The sequence below is a fragment of the Panthera uncia genome, chromosome X (assembly GCF_023721935.1).
Source record: "Panthera uncia isolate 11264 chromosome X, Puncia_PCG_1.0, whole genome shotgun sequence".
Lineage (NCBI taxonomy): Eukaryota > Metazoa > Chordata > Mammalia > Carnivora > Felidae > Panthera > Panthera uncia.
Window position 1 is genome coordinate 107,565,426 of NC_064817.1, and position 14,827 is coordinate 107,580,252.

The following is a 14,827-nucleotide window of genomic DNA, read 5'->3' on the forward strand; positions in this document are numbered from 1 at the left end:
CATTGTGACTGAGGGAGACAAAAAGAGAAAGAGAGACCAGAAGAGAAAAAAACAGATAAGACATCAAGGATTAGAACATAAATGAAGGTGATCACCCAAGGAATGGGTGCCTTGGGGGATATGGTAGTTCACAGGATGTGTCCCCTCGAGTCTGTGATTAGACCCAGGGTGAAAAACTCCAGAGTTACCTGAAAAAGTACGAATAAAGGGGGAGAGTTGGTTATAGAACTCACCTATTTAAAACTTACTTATTTTGTATATCAGAAGGAATTTTTATGTATGGGTCTGTTACGGGTAGTCATCATTACACCTGTTACTAGATAAACCGTTACACGTTTTTTTCTTGATTTCACTACTTAGTTTCACTGATCGACTATACCTGTGGTCCTACCTCTGCCAGAAATGGCAGATTTTAACAAGGGGGAGGGGACGGAAATAACCTCTCCCTTGAGTCACAGTCCATGTGGAGGCTTGGGGATTCCAGTTCAGTTGCTAAGATCACAGGGTACCCTCTGCCAGTGGCGAACTGGATGGAGGCACAGCCAACGCATTCCTTGTGGTCACCGTCCCAGTTGATACCGAGTTCTGCAGCTGACTCGATTGTACAGAAATCTCTGTCCATCGTAGAGATGGCAGAAGTAACCATCTGACCGCATCATAATGTATTTGCATCATAGGTATAGACAGGCTTGGTCAGTCGCGAGGCTAGTCTTGCTCCCCCTGCTCAAGCTGCCGGAAATAGCTGGAAGGCCTGGAAAGGCGTAGGTGGCGATGGCATGCGGGGCAGGTATGTGACATCCTCTTGCCCCTTACTGCTTACCCAGGTGCTTCTCACAGCCTGTTGGCACTCCTTCTTCTTCTTCCTCTCTGTTTCCTCTTTGCCCTTAAGTCAGTTACTTGTGAATTTTCCCTTAAGTAACAAGGCGGATGTCAGCACAAAAAAAAGTTGGGGGACTGTTGGCCTAAGCATTCAAACTACAAGAGCAATGTACTTTAGACTACCCTATCTGCCAGGTTTTTACTGCTGCACTGATTTGTTAGGTATAATAATGGAACTTCGAGGGACTTTGTGAATGTTTTCTGACATACAAGTTGAAAGCTGAATTGTGGCACCTTATAAAGTTATCCATCCACTTTCAAAGCCCCTATGATTTTTCTTTGTGTGTTCATTCTTGTCCCTGTAGCAGATTCCAGCAGAGTGCGTGCTGATGCGAAGGCTTTACTCTGTGGCTAATTGATTGGAGCCAGGCTGCCCGGTTGCCCACGTGTGAGGAGACCGTTCGCGGAGTGCCAGACACGGCTTAGAAAGTAGGAGTCATAAAATGAAATCAACAAACGTTTATTGAGTGCTTACTCTATGTGCGAGGCACTTTGCTAGGCTTGCTAGATGCCATGGGGGGTTATTAAAAACAAAAGCGATCTCTTCAAGCAACGAACTTCCATTCTAATTGGAGAAGCTATTAAAGACACAGGAAGGGTGTGGTGGAGAGGCTTGAAGTGAGGGGGAGGAGGAGAGAGTTGGGAGTCTCGAATCCTAGCCCAAGTTTGCCTATAACCATCTGATCCCTTGGATAAATCACTTTCCCTCTTGGGGTCTCGGGTTCGAAAAAGAGAACCAGACTAGATAATCTCTAAGACAGTCTGTGGATTGGCTCATAAACAAATGTGTTAAAAAGTTGAACAAACAGTACAGAGCAATAGTAGAAGAGATTCCGGAAGATGGTACATTCTCTTTCGCTAAATGAAGTGTACGTATGACGGTTACTGTTGTATGTATACAGTACATATCTGTACCATATAATTATACTAATTCTAACTCTTGACCAGTGTTTCTCAAAGTGGGATCCTTGGGCCTGAAGCATCAGCATCACCTGGGAGCGTGTTAGAAATGCAGATTCCTGGGCCTGCCCCAGACCTACTGAATCAGAAACCCTGGGGGTGGGGCCCAACACCTCATGTTTTAACAACTCCCGCTCTCCCAGGAGATTCTGATGCCCACTAAACTTTCACAGCCATGGACCGTAGGAATTTGGGGCAGTGGTTCTCAAATTTAGTTGTACGTTAGATTCATCGTAGGGAATTTGGTTGTGGGGGGACACCCAGACGTCACTAGTGGTTCTGGGTCTGCAGGTGCAGCCAGAGTTTGAGAATCACTGGTTTAGGGGAGAGTGGCATGAGCCGAAGCACCTGTTCTCCGGTGGTGACAAAGCCCAGAGGCCGGGAGTCAGCCAAAGCCAGAGTTGGGTATGGGGGAGGGTGAAACGTGGGTCTGATGGGAAGGCCTTGGATGTCGTGCTAGAAACTTGGTCTGTAGATTGCAGTGGAGGAAGGTTTAGGGAAAAGGGAGTGATGCATTCAAGGTGGCACATTTGAAAAATTAATCTGAGGGGAGCGTGTGTGATGAAGTAATCTAGGTGTGAAGTGATAATGGGTGAGATTGGGATCGCAAAAATGAGATCGTAAGGAAGAGAAGGTCTGGAGGCTCTTTTGCGGGACAAACGGACAGGATTTGGTGATGGTTTATGGGAGTGAGGGCAGTATTAGAATGTCTTTGGCCCAGTACTGCCTCTCAAACTTCTGAGACAGCCAGCGTGCTCTAGATGCTTCTGTCGGACTTGTCACATTCTCTGGATCTGTTCATCCTCTGTCCCTCATCACTTTGACTTAGGGAGCGGGTATTCCCCAGTGAGTTATGTAAAAATATACAGAACTGTAGTCACCCAGAAAGCTACCCACGGTCATCCTGGCAGGGGAAACAAATCCTGTTTCTTAACGAAAGAATGCTTGGAGTTGTGGGAAAGTTGTAAACTTGGCAATGACTAATTCGAGCCTATCAGTCAATTAAGTGGATTTTTATTTTATCATTTGTTTTAGTTGGGAGCTGTTGTACTAGTCATTGAAAGGACATCCATCTTCATATTTTTAAAACACAACAAAAATACCATTGAACATTAGGGCAAAGGACAAGAATTTTAAGGTTTTACCTTTTGACTTTAGCAAATATTTGCCACTCCATTTTTCTTGCTGGATTTCGCCATTTGTTTTGTTTTGTGTTGTTCCCATTTGTTCCTAATGCCTGATAATTTTAGTTTCCTCTACACTGTTACTGATGGCTTTTTTTTTTTTGTTCTTAGGTATTCTTAAAGTTTTATTATGTTGTTTTTGTTTTCTACTTTATTCTCATAAAGCTCTTTTACCAGCAATTATGCAATGATATACATGGAAAAATAGCTCTAGTCTTTGTTTTTTTGTTTTTTAACCTTTCGACCCCCTTCCTTCCACCCCTGACCCTCTGCCTCTGGCAACCACCACTCTGTTCTCTGTATCTATGAGCTTTTTCTGTTTGTTTGTTTAAGATTCCGCATATAAGTGAGATTGTTTGGTATTTGTCTTTCTCTGTCTGACTTATTTCACTCAGCATAATGCCCTCTGGGGCCATCCATGTCATTGCAAATGGCAAGATTCTATTCTTTTTAATGGCTGAATAATATTTCACAGCACGTATAATAGCATCTCTTCTTTATGAATTCATCAGTCAGTGGACACTTAGGTGGTTTCCATGACTTGGCTATTGTAAATAATGCTGTGGTGAACATGGGTGTGTATGGGGGGGGTGTATTGTGTTTTCAAGTTAGTGTTTTCCTTTTCTTTGGATAGATACCCAGAAGTGGGATTGCTGGATCATATGATAGTTCCATTTTTAATTTTTTGAGGAACCTCTGTACTGTTTTCCATAGCAGCCGCACCAGTTTACATCCCCACCCATAGTGCACAGGGGTGCCCTTTTCTCACATCCTCACCAACTCTCGTGTTCTCTTGTCTTTTTCATGATGGCCATTCCGACTGCTGTGAGGTAGAAACTCACTGTGGTCTTGATTTGCATTTCCCTGATGATGAATGACATTGAGCATCTTTTCACGTACCTGCTGGCCACCTGTAATGTCTTCTTTGGGAAAATGTCCGTTGAGATCTTCTGCCCATCTCTTAATTAGATTGTTTGGTTTTGGCCATGGAGTTGTATGAGGGCTTTGTATATTGGATACTAGCCCTGTCGGATATATGATCTGCAGATATTTTCTCCCCATCCAGTAGGCTGCCTTTTCATTTTGTTGATGGTTTCCTTTGCCGTGCTCAAGCATTTTATAGTATGATGTAGTCCCACTTATTTATGTTTGTTGTTGTTGCAAAAGTATTCTTAACGTTTTACTACTCCAGCGAAAACATTTGTCAAGAGTAGTTTGACTCCTCCACGCTGCCAGCGCAGAGCCCGATGCGGGGCTCAAACTCCCAACCGTGAGATCATGACCTGAGCCCAAGTCGGACGCCTAACAGACTGAGCCACCCTGGCGCCCCTCATCTGTATTTATTTTTACCAGTAAATTATTTTGCTGAACGAGAGCCAGTTTATCAGTTCTGCTAAAAGTACGGAGATGGTGGCCAGCTCATCTGTATTTATCACATCTATGGTAACATTTAAAATGCGTTTTGAACGGTATATATGCCAATGTTTCTGACTACCATAGTAGTGTGAGCACTTGAATAAAAATAGGAAAAATGAGACTTGTGAGCCGCCCGTTGCCATCCTAAGTGTACCTAATTAAGATATTTGGGGTTCATAGGGGCGCCTGGGTGGCTCAGTCGGTTAAGTGTCCAACTTTGGCTCAGGTCATGATCTCGAGGTTCGTGGGTTCGAGCCCTGCATTGGGCTCTGTGCTGACAGCTCGGAGCGTGGAGCCTGCTTCGGATTCTGTGTCTCATTCTCTCTGTGCCCCTCCCCTGCCCATGCTCGCTCTCTCTCTCTCTCTCTCTCTCTCTCAAATGAAGAAATGTTAAAGAAAATTAAAATAAAAGATATTTGGGGTTCAGTACTCTTTGGTTTCTTAGGTTGGAAAAGAATATTCTGAAGGAAAAGAGTATCTTACTGAAGGAAAGAAGAATATCTTTTCTGAAGGAAAAGCATGATAAAGGAATGGTTACCATGACGATCACATTTCAGAGAATTTAGAGAAGACTGAATCTGTGGGGTTCATCCATTTTGATTGATTCAACTGGTCTTTTAGTTTCATTCAGACAGCAGCTGTCTCTCGATTTTATTTTTCCACATAATTCACCTAATCGATCGGTGACTTGGGGGTCGTGTAAGCTTGGCTGTCAGTAGTGACAGGGTCACCAGTGTCTGTGGCCACGATACTGTTGCCAAACCCGAAGGAGGATGATTGTGTACGTTAAACGTCACTAGATCGTAGCTCCTGGCTTCTTCTGCAGTCACACAAAAGGTTTGTCTAATTTGACTTATTCTGTCAGGGTGCGATAAGATTCACATGATTTAGTTTAAAGCATGGCTGACCCTAAAGTGTTTGGGTTTTACTTGGCTGTCCTCACATTTTACCCAGTGTGTTTGGCTGCCGTTCGGTTTTTATATTCTGACTTGTGCAAAATCGTCCACACGGTTTGTGCCCCGCGTGGTCAGAGGCGCGGTTCCACGTGCACACGTGTACCTGCACGAGTGTCTTCTTCCTCCCGGCCCCCGCTGAGTGTGACGCGGGACGCCCTGGCACCAACAGTGAAGTGGAGCTACAGGTGCTGTGGTGAAATCTCGCTGCACGTTTTTATCACTCTTGGTGGTCTAGTTCTTGACAGTGAAAGCACGAACTGTGGAGCTGACCTTGGCGGGGCTCCGGGTCGGACCCCCGTATGTGAGCTCCGCCCGCTCAGCCTTTGGGCCTTTCTCTCTTCTGCCCTCTGGAGGGTGTCTGGGGACATGACATGCAAGGGTCTCCTACGAAAAGGAGAGCCCCAAGGGTCTTGGTTTTGGCTACTAGAAGACCGGCCTCTTGCCCCTCCGCCCCAGCCCCTCGAAGCCTGAACTCGCAGAGGTGGGGAGCAGACAGGGAAGGCACGGAAGGCACTGGCAGGGTTGGGGCGTCAAGGGGGCTGCGATCCCGGTTCTTTAAGTACAGAACTGATTCCTTCAAGTAGAGCCCGGTGTGTGCTGAACCCCATCTCCGGGAAAAATGATTTCCAGAAGGGGGAGCGAAGTGAAATAGCACGTTAAGGCTAGCGTGTGACGGATTCAGGTTTGAAGGTTAAGCTGGACTGAATCTAAACGGGTGTGTTTGGTGCCAGAGATTTGTGGCGGCACGCGAGCCCCTCCTCCGAGTGTGAGAACACTCCCACTCTGCGCCTGCTGGAGTAATGGTGATCGCTGTCTCTCTCTCCCATCTGGGGAGTACCTGCTGCATGTGGGGCACTGTGAAGCGCTCTGTATGCGCCGCCCCCTTGTCACCTCACAGCCTGTCTGTGAAGTCGCTTACCATTGTGAGGCTCAGCTGGCATAAGGCAGGGCCGGTGTTCGAACCCAGGCAGTCTGACTCTTGCTGTGAACATCTGTGCCGTGCCGCATTCTCACCACGGTTGCACGCCAGGGTGTGGCACCTTGTAGAAACAGTGAGTTCCGTGTGAATGGGTTGTGGGTAGTGGGAAAAGAGACCGGGCGAAACCTTTTATGTATACGTGCTGTGCTGAGTACTGTGAGGAAAGAAAGGCGGGATTTCCGTCCCTGCCACCCAGACAAAGACACTTTAAGTTCTGTGGAACAAACGAGACGTAACATGAAACCAGTAATGTGTATTCATAGGGCAGAACGTGAAAATATTATCTCTAGTTAAATAGAGGTGGGAAGAGGACGAGAAGGTGTTTCTTTGAAGTCCGTCACTTTCAGACGTTTGCCTTTGAAAGCTAGCTCTTCGCTGCTGGCACGGAGTCCCCTCCTCCGGGCTTTTGATCTGGCAGACAAGAACCTGTCTGTCCCTGTAGTCAGCACACTTGTCCATTTTGAGTTCGGAAGAGTTGTCTTGAACGTGACAGTTGTCATTAAGATCTCTAAACAGATGAACCCATTAGCCTATTGAGCTAACCGGACCAGCGATTTATTTTCCAGCACGTTAATATTTTAAAAAAATCTCTAACCCCTGCTTGTTAGGCGATCAGCCCGGAAATGGTTGCTTGGGGGCGGAAGAGGGGCAGTTATGAGCCTGGTTAGAACCCATGGTTTAGGTTTGCCCTGCTTCACTCCATAGATACTTCTCGAGAGGCTCCTGTGTGGCAGTCAGGCACTGTTCTGGGCACGGGGATAGAGCAGTGAACAGAACAGATGGGGGCCCTCCTCACAGGGAGCGATCTTTCCCTCAGATTTCATTTGCTCGTGTACATTTCACAGCTGATATAAAAGTGCTCTTGGTATGAGTTTCAGGATTTCACACGCCTCCTTTCTCCCAGCCAGCCCTTTGAATGGGGGGGGGGGTGGGGATGGGTAAGGCAGTGAGATGCCTCTGGGGAGGTCTCAAGGGCTCGAGGAGGGCCGCCTGTCAGGGGACTGTCTTTGCTTGGGTGATGGGAACAGCACAGAGCACACCTGTTTCCTGGTGATGCTGAGCCCTCCGCCCCGGGCAGGGATGAGCCTGCCCACCAGCCTGCATCCTGATGCTGTTGTTGATTGGAGATAACTTCAGTGGTCACACGGCACCTCGTCTCCATGGAAACACCTCTAAATATTCCTCTGGTGACTTGTGCTCTACATTCTGCCTGGATCTGAGCCCTCCTGTGGCAAAATATTCTAAAGACGTTAAAAGAGAGGGAAAAAAAGGCTCAACTAATAAATCTATTCTAAACGACTGAGTCATTTGTTTTGATTACCCGGGTGATTGCCAAATGTTAATTTAAAACTGAAATAGGCCATGAGCTCACTGTGCTAACAATGCTGAGTGTTTGAGCTAAGGCAGCCTGATGATGAGGGGCTAGACCCGGTGCCGGCACAAATGTTGTAGGATAAACAGACGCTGGGGAAGTATGTGGAACATCCTGGCGGTTTAACTTTTAAGGGTTGTAAATATAAAGTAGAATGTGTTACCGTGAGGCATTTCGAAGGAAGTAGGCTTTGGGTGGTTTTTGTTTTTGTTTTTTTTTTTTGGAATTTCTAACTTTTTTTCTGAAAAGGTAACTTTGCGTCTCGCTTCTCATTTTTTCCTAACTTAGGCACGTTGGAAGTTGTTGTCCACCGTGTCCAGCCCTTGCTGAATACATCCCAGTCACCACACATCCAGCGTGAGGTAAGTTTGACTGATGGCCACAAGTTCGTACACCGACCTTCAGCCTTCCAATTAGTGGTGTTGGGGTTGACACTGTGGAAAAAAAAAAAGCTTTATTTGTACAGTAGACTGAACAGGATTCATTTTAATTGACCCAGCAAATATCCCTGCTTATCCTAAATATCCGCTTTCTGGGGACTGGCTTTTCAAGGGGAAAAACCAATCTCATTTACTTTTAATTTGGGGGCATGAAAAGTGAAGGTGCCAAGCACAACAGAACTGTTAGAAGGTCTGCCTGAAGATAAAGATGTGCTCATGCCCCAGCGTGAACAGTAGGGAGCAGGAAAGCTACGCCGAGCAGTACTGGCATCGAGCAAGGAGACTGCGGGAGAAGGCGGGGCTGACCCAATCAGCTGTAGGGGAGGGATCTTTGTGCAAGATCTGGGGTAGGAACTCCAGAGAGGGCTTCCGTTGGGTTATGCCAGCGAGGGCCAGCCCGTTGTTTTCAGCTCAGAGTCGAAGTTCAGAGCGTGGCTGCCCCCGTGTGAACAGCCAGATCGAGCAACCCTTTCATTTAGCGCACATTGCACAGACGTCCTCGGTCGTCATTTAGCCACAGGGCTTATATACACTCCGTGATGAAGATTCAGGGTCACTCAGTGCTCTCCTTGAGAGACGGGACATTCAGCTTCGCACATCTCAGAGAGGGTTCATCCAGGCCCCGCGTAAGGGGCCCCAGTCTTGCTGCTCTCTGTGCCCCGCCATGCACACGTTTGCGGGAGGGGAGGTGACATTTGCCAGCGGCAGACCAGTCAGGATTCGCACTTCTGTCCATCAGAAGCTTGCTGCGTTTTGGTGTATGCCCCGCCCCCCGCCCTCTGCCTCTGCTCGGTCTCGCTTTCGATGAGGGTCATTGCTTTCCGTTAGGGCAGATGCTCACTTAGCTGGCCAAAGTTGTCTCCGGTATCCCTGCTTGCTGCCACCTTCTGCACACATTTTAAAATACATATATTGACACCGTAAAGAATAAAAAAAAAAGGACAGACTTTTAGAAGTGTTTACTTGGAATTTTGTCAGTTTCCTCAATGACATGGAAGCTGGAAGGTCTCCCCAGGGCCTGGGGCTTCGGACCGGCCCAGAGACCAAAGCCTCGGCCATTTGTCAGCTGTGAGAGACGCACCCTGCTGGCTCGGTCTGGGCCCTGCCGTGGCTGTCATCCATAGCCTTTACCTAAAATGGTTGTTTTCAAACTTTTATTCGTTAACGATAGAAACCTGTCTTCAAATCAGATCTTAGGTCGTCCCCCACCAGAGCAGAACTATGACTCTCACTGTCCTCTGAGGAACCCGAGGGCAGCTTGCCTTTGTTTTCCCACAGCAACAGAGACTAGATGGTGGAAGGAGGTCCACAGAAGGGCATAGCCCGTCAGCCTGGTTAGAAACACTGGCCGGGGGTGGGGGGACCTGGCTTGGGTTGCCCGTAGCCATCTGCAACTTTGGTACGCTTCATCGTAGAAAACTTCGACGGAAGCTATGTGTATTCTTATAAATGAAACATTCTAATGGAAGGTTTTTGAATACATATCTGAAGTGGTTTTGTGATATTAAACCACTCCGGTGACATCTTTAATTTGACCCAAACTTAGCATCTTTGAGTTTCCTTTTAACATTTTTTCTAGGGACGTCTGAGTGGCTCAGTCGGTTGAGCCTCTGACTTCGGCTCAGGTCATGATCTCGCGGTCTGTGGGTTCGAGCCCCGAGTCAGGCTCTGTGCTGACAGCTCAGAGCCTGGAGCCTGTTTCGGATTCTGTGTCTCCCTCTCTCTGCCCCTCCCCCGCTCATGCTCTGTCTCTCTTTGTCTCTCAAAGATGAATAAACATTAAAAAAATTTTTTTAATAAATAAAAAAATAAAAATTTTTTTAGTGCTCGCTTCAGCAGCACATACACTAAAATTGGAATGATTACAGAGATTAGCACAGCCCCTGCCTAAGGATGGCACACAAATTCGTGAGGCATTCCATATTTAAAAAAAAATAAATACAATAAATTTTTTTAAGTTTATTTATGTTGAAAGACAGAGCAAAGGAGGGGAAAGAGAGAGGGAGAGAGAGAATCCCAGGCAGGCTCTGTGCTGTCAGCGCAGAGCCCGGTGTGGGGCCCATACTCACAAACTGTGATATCATGACCTGAGCCGAAGCCGAGAGTCGGACGCTTAACCGACTGAGCCACCCAGGTGCCCCATTTGGGTTTCCTTTTAGAGCAGTGAGTTTCTCAACTTGATCAAATCTTTTTTTCTTTTTTAATTTTTTTTGATGTTTATTTTTGAGACAGAGAGAGACAGAATGCGAGTGGGGGAGGGGCAGAGAGAGAGGTAGACACAGAATCCGAAGCAGGCTCCAGGCTCCGAGCCGTCAGCACAGAGCCCAACGCGGGGCTCGAACCCACAAACCGTGAGATCGTGACCTGAGCCGAAGTCGGACGCTCAACCGACTGAGCCACCCAGGCGCCCCACAACTTGATCAGATCTGTTAAATTCTGTGACTTAATCAAATCTGTTAAATTCCGTTGCACTGTGATGGAAATCTATAGGATTGATGTGAAGCAGTTCCAGTCACAATGTAGTTGTATCTTGTGATCTTTCTTCGCTTTTCTTATTGATGTCTTCATTAATTCAGCCCTACTACGTAGTAAGCCGGGAATGTAGGCGTGAACAAAAGAAAAAGGATAATACATTTTCATCTTGATCTTCTTCAACTGTGGGACATCCCTGGATGATTTTCCTTTTTGCAGATGGGGAAACTGAAAGTTGATTTTCCTTTTTTTTTTCTTTTAATTTTTTAATCTTTATTTTTGAGAGAGAGACAGAGTGCAAGCAGGGGAGGAACAGAGAGAGAGGGAGACACAGAATCCGAAGCAGGCTTCAGGCTCCGAGCTGTCAGCACAGAGCCCGACGTGGGGCTGGAACTGACAAACCACGAGATCATGACCTGAGTCGAAGTTGGATGCTTAACCGACTGAGCCACCCAGGTGCCCCCGATTTTCCTTTTTAAATTAAATTGCCCAGTATTGAGTAGGCCTGGATGGGTTCAGGGGTGCAGTTCAAAGTCCCTGTCTCCAGTCTGCTCTCTGAGACTGTGGTGTCTGGCACCTCCAGGCAGGAATGCACAAGTAATGAAGTATACGGGTGTTGCTGGGGCGCACCTGTGCCCGGAACCCAAGCGCCCCAAAGTGAAAGCAAATGTAAATTGTGTGTTTTGTACACACAAATTATACACAAATTTGGTAAATTTGCTTAAAACACTTGAACACTTTAGGAAAGTAGTAAACTTTATCACAGGTAAACTTTATTTTCAAGAACCTGAAATTATTCCACTTGGCCACCTTTTCATTATAGAATTGTATGGAACAAAAACTTTTTTTAATGTTTGTTTATTTTTCTGAGACAGAGAGACAGAGTGTGAGCAGGGAAGGGGAAAAGAGAGAGAGGGAGAGGGAGACACAGAATCTGAAGGAGGCTCCAGGCTCTGAGCTGTCAGCACAGAGCCCGATGTGGGGTTCAAACTCACAAACCATGAGATTATGACCTGAGCCGAAGTCGGATGCTTAACCGACCGAGCCACCCTGGTGCCCTGGAACAAAAACTTGAACCCCACATAATTCTTTTTTTACTCTTTTTAAAGTTTTCATTCATTCAAGTAACCTCTACACCCAACGTGGGGCTCAAACTCACGACCCTGAGATCAAGAGTGGCACACTTCTCTGACTGAGCCTGCCAGGAGCCCTGAACCCAACATAATTCTTAACATACACATGAGCTGGGTACTCTTTGTATTTGTTTCTGTAGGAATGACAGTGTTGTTAATTAAGAATTAAACATGTATTTCACATCTAGGAAATATTTGTATCACTGACATATGGTCACTTTAATTATTGATTTGGCAGTTTTTAATATTCACAAAACACAAATTTAAAATGTGGTAGTCATAGTGATTTGGTTTGTACCATTTATATCGATGTGACCTCTCTTCTTCGTGTACCAGCAAGAGAGCACGAGATTTAGCACAGATGGCTTCCACAAGCTTAAAGAATTTGGAAACCATCAGTCCAGAGCCAAGGTCTCAAACTGGTGGGCTGAATCTGGCACACAGAGGTGTTCTTTTAAAATTTTAAGTGAATTGCCAGCATTTAAAATTTGAGAGATTTCACATGTTTCAAAAATCCAGATTTTCAGCTTCTCTTGAAATATCAGAAGATCTGGCAACATTGAGCCTGTATTCCTTTTGGGCAACACTAGGCTGAACAGCCGGATAGCTGCCGTGCCTTTGGCTGGAGCGTGAACTCTGAAATTTGCCAGGGTCCCTACCACCCTCTCACCTCCTTGATACAAAGGACAGAGGTCCTTTATCTCAGTGTTTAATGTGGCCATTATCTGAATGTTTTACTCGTTTTTAAGACCTGCAGGGCTCTTTCAGGCAAGTGAGTTTTCAAGAAAGCTCATGTCCGGATGAAATTGAGGCTATAGACTGAGAGCCATCCTTTCTCTCAAAATACTAGCTTGTAATTTTCAGGTACATGATGTTTGGTGATACTCATTTTAATTTAAGGGCATGCATTAAAAGGGTTGAGAGTGCCTGGCTGGTTCAGTCAGTAGAGCATTCGACTCTTGATCTTGGGGTCGTGAGTTCGAGCCCCATATTGGGTGTAGAGGTTACTTTTTTAAGAAAGGGTTGGGGATAAACATTTGAGGAAAGAGATACCTTCTGATGGTGTCTGATTAAGAGAAGGAGCATCGGCAGAATTTGGCAGGTTCCTGTGGTCTACCCCAGTGTTTCCTCAAACTTTCACTTGTGGATCCTAACACAGGAGGTCTGGGGTAGGGCCTGAGATTACACAACTCCAGTAAGCCCCAGATTGTACCACTGCTAGTCCGAGGACCTATGTCCCTTTGAGTAGCAAGGGGACTTGACCCTAAAGCAATCCTACGAAAAAGCAGTCATGCAGTGATGTTTTGACAAATCTTTTTCTTTGGCCTAAGAAAGAGAAAGAGATCTTAGGCAGGCTATTTGTGGTCAGATCTTCATAGATAAACCTGAGTTCACTTCTCATTGCGGTAGGATAACGTTTAAAAGCCAATTTAATTTTTTTTTAATTTTTGAGAGAGAGAGAAACAGGATGTGAGTGGGAGAGGGGAGAGAGAGAGAGGGAAACACAGAATCCAAAGCAGGCTCCAGGCTCTGAGCTGTCAACACAGAGCCCAATATGGGGCTTGAACTCATGAACCGTGAGATCGTGACCTGAACTGAAGTCAGACGCTTAACCGACTGAGCCACCCAGGCTCCCTAAAGCAAGTTTTAAAATAAAAATTAAACTTCTCTTTTACACGGGCTATGTTGTATTAAAAATACTGGACTTTTGGGGGACGCCTGGGTGGCTCTCTCTCTGCCCCACCCCTGCTTGTGCTCTGTGTCTCTTTCTCAAAAATAAATAAACATTAAAAAAAAAAACCCTTGCTTTAAGTTAAGTACTTGTAGTAAAAAAGCCACATGTGGTAAAGCTCGGGAATCATGAAGTAGGGATTAGGGCTGTTAATTTTGTAATTATCAGAGAATATATTTATGAGACGCTTGGAAAACTTATGAATGAGACCATAGAAAATGGGACAGTTATCCAGTCCCTGGATAAATGATAACCTGTAAGCTATAAAATGATAGAAGTAGTCAAGAAGAGATCAACAGACTCCAATCCATAAAAAGTTCCTGAGGGAGCAGACCTTCAGTGCTCTCACCACCCACACAGAAACGGGACGTCTCAGGTGGTGGGTGTGTTACCTAACTTGATTGTGGTAATGAACTCACAGAACGTACGTGTGTCAGATCATCCCGGTTACCTTCGATGTGTACGATTTTCGTTAATTCAACCTCAGTAAAGCTGAGGAAAAAAATAATGAGAACATGCCAGGAAAGTTTGTGGCGGAGGTGATAAAATCATTCATTTCTATCTTACGCACAGAGCCCGCGTGGATTGTGAGGCCTGGCACGTGCCTGGCCTGTGGTAGGCGCTCCATAGCCGCTGGCTGAATGAGTTCTCCGGTGGGTGGAGCGGCAAAAGACATGCGCATGCTGTCAGAGTGAATAAATGCATATGGCAAAATGCGCAGCCTCAGTGGCATGCAACAGCAAGAAGGTATATTTTTTGCCTTTTAAGCCGACACAACAGAAAACACGTAGTGCTCATATGGTTGGTTACCTTGAAACTGAGAAGCGCTTACTGCTGGGAGCTCTGCAAGTTGGTCATAAGCCTTTTAGAACATTTTGTGGCACCTTGTGGCCCAAGTCACAGATCGGTACCCCTTGATCCAGTAGTCCTATTTCGGGACGTGCGCTCCAAGAAGCAAATTGTTCTACGAGAAGAAAAGAAAAGCCGCATGTTGCGGGTATTTGTCACAGTGGTATTTGTAGGGACAAAAAGTTAGGATCTAAACATTCGTGTGCTCAAGCAAGATTCTTGGTTAAGTAAGTAGGATACGTCCATGCAGGAGAATTCCATGAATCTGTTCAAAATGATAACCTTGATGCTTGCAGACCAGTATGGAAGAATTTGTCTAATACGGCCGTTGTCTATGTGCTGTGATGATAGCCTCGTAAAGTGCCAGCGTGCGTGTGGACGAGAGCTAGAAGTAACACTTCATTTGAGGTTTTATTCATATTACTTGTCCTGTTGTTTGCACATTTTACCCGAAG

The 14,827-nt window shown here is 45.9% G+C and overlaps 1 protein-coding gene and 1 non-coding gene across 3 annotated transcripts in view; both read left to right on the plus strand.

Moving 5' to 3' along the window:
• The first annotated feature begins 497 nt into the window (after positions 1-497).
• The window catches only part of FHL1 (four and a half LIM domains 1), a 47,725-nt gene continuing 33,395 nt past the window's right edge, over positions 498-14,827 (plus strand). The window contains exons 1-2 of one of the 2 annotated variants that reach the window (XM_049644331.1): positions 498-1,308; positions 8,035-8,108. The gene's annotated coding sequence lies outside the window, so the exon portion shown is untranslated. Of the gene's footprint in view, positions 1,309-6,199; positions 6,448-8,034; positions 8,109-14,827 lie in introns of those variants that run through there. The other variant, XM_049644332.1, reaches the window with a different exon arrangement.
• LOC125932431 (U6 spliceosomal RNA) lies at positions 10,010-10,114 on the plus strand. The gene has a single exon (XR_007460602.1). It is a non-coding gene; the product is annotated as a U6 spliceosomal RNA (small nuclear RNA).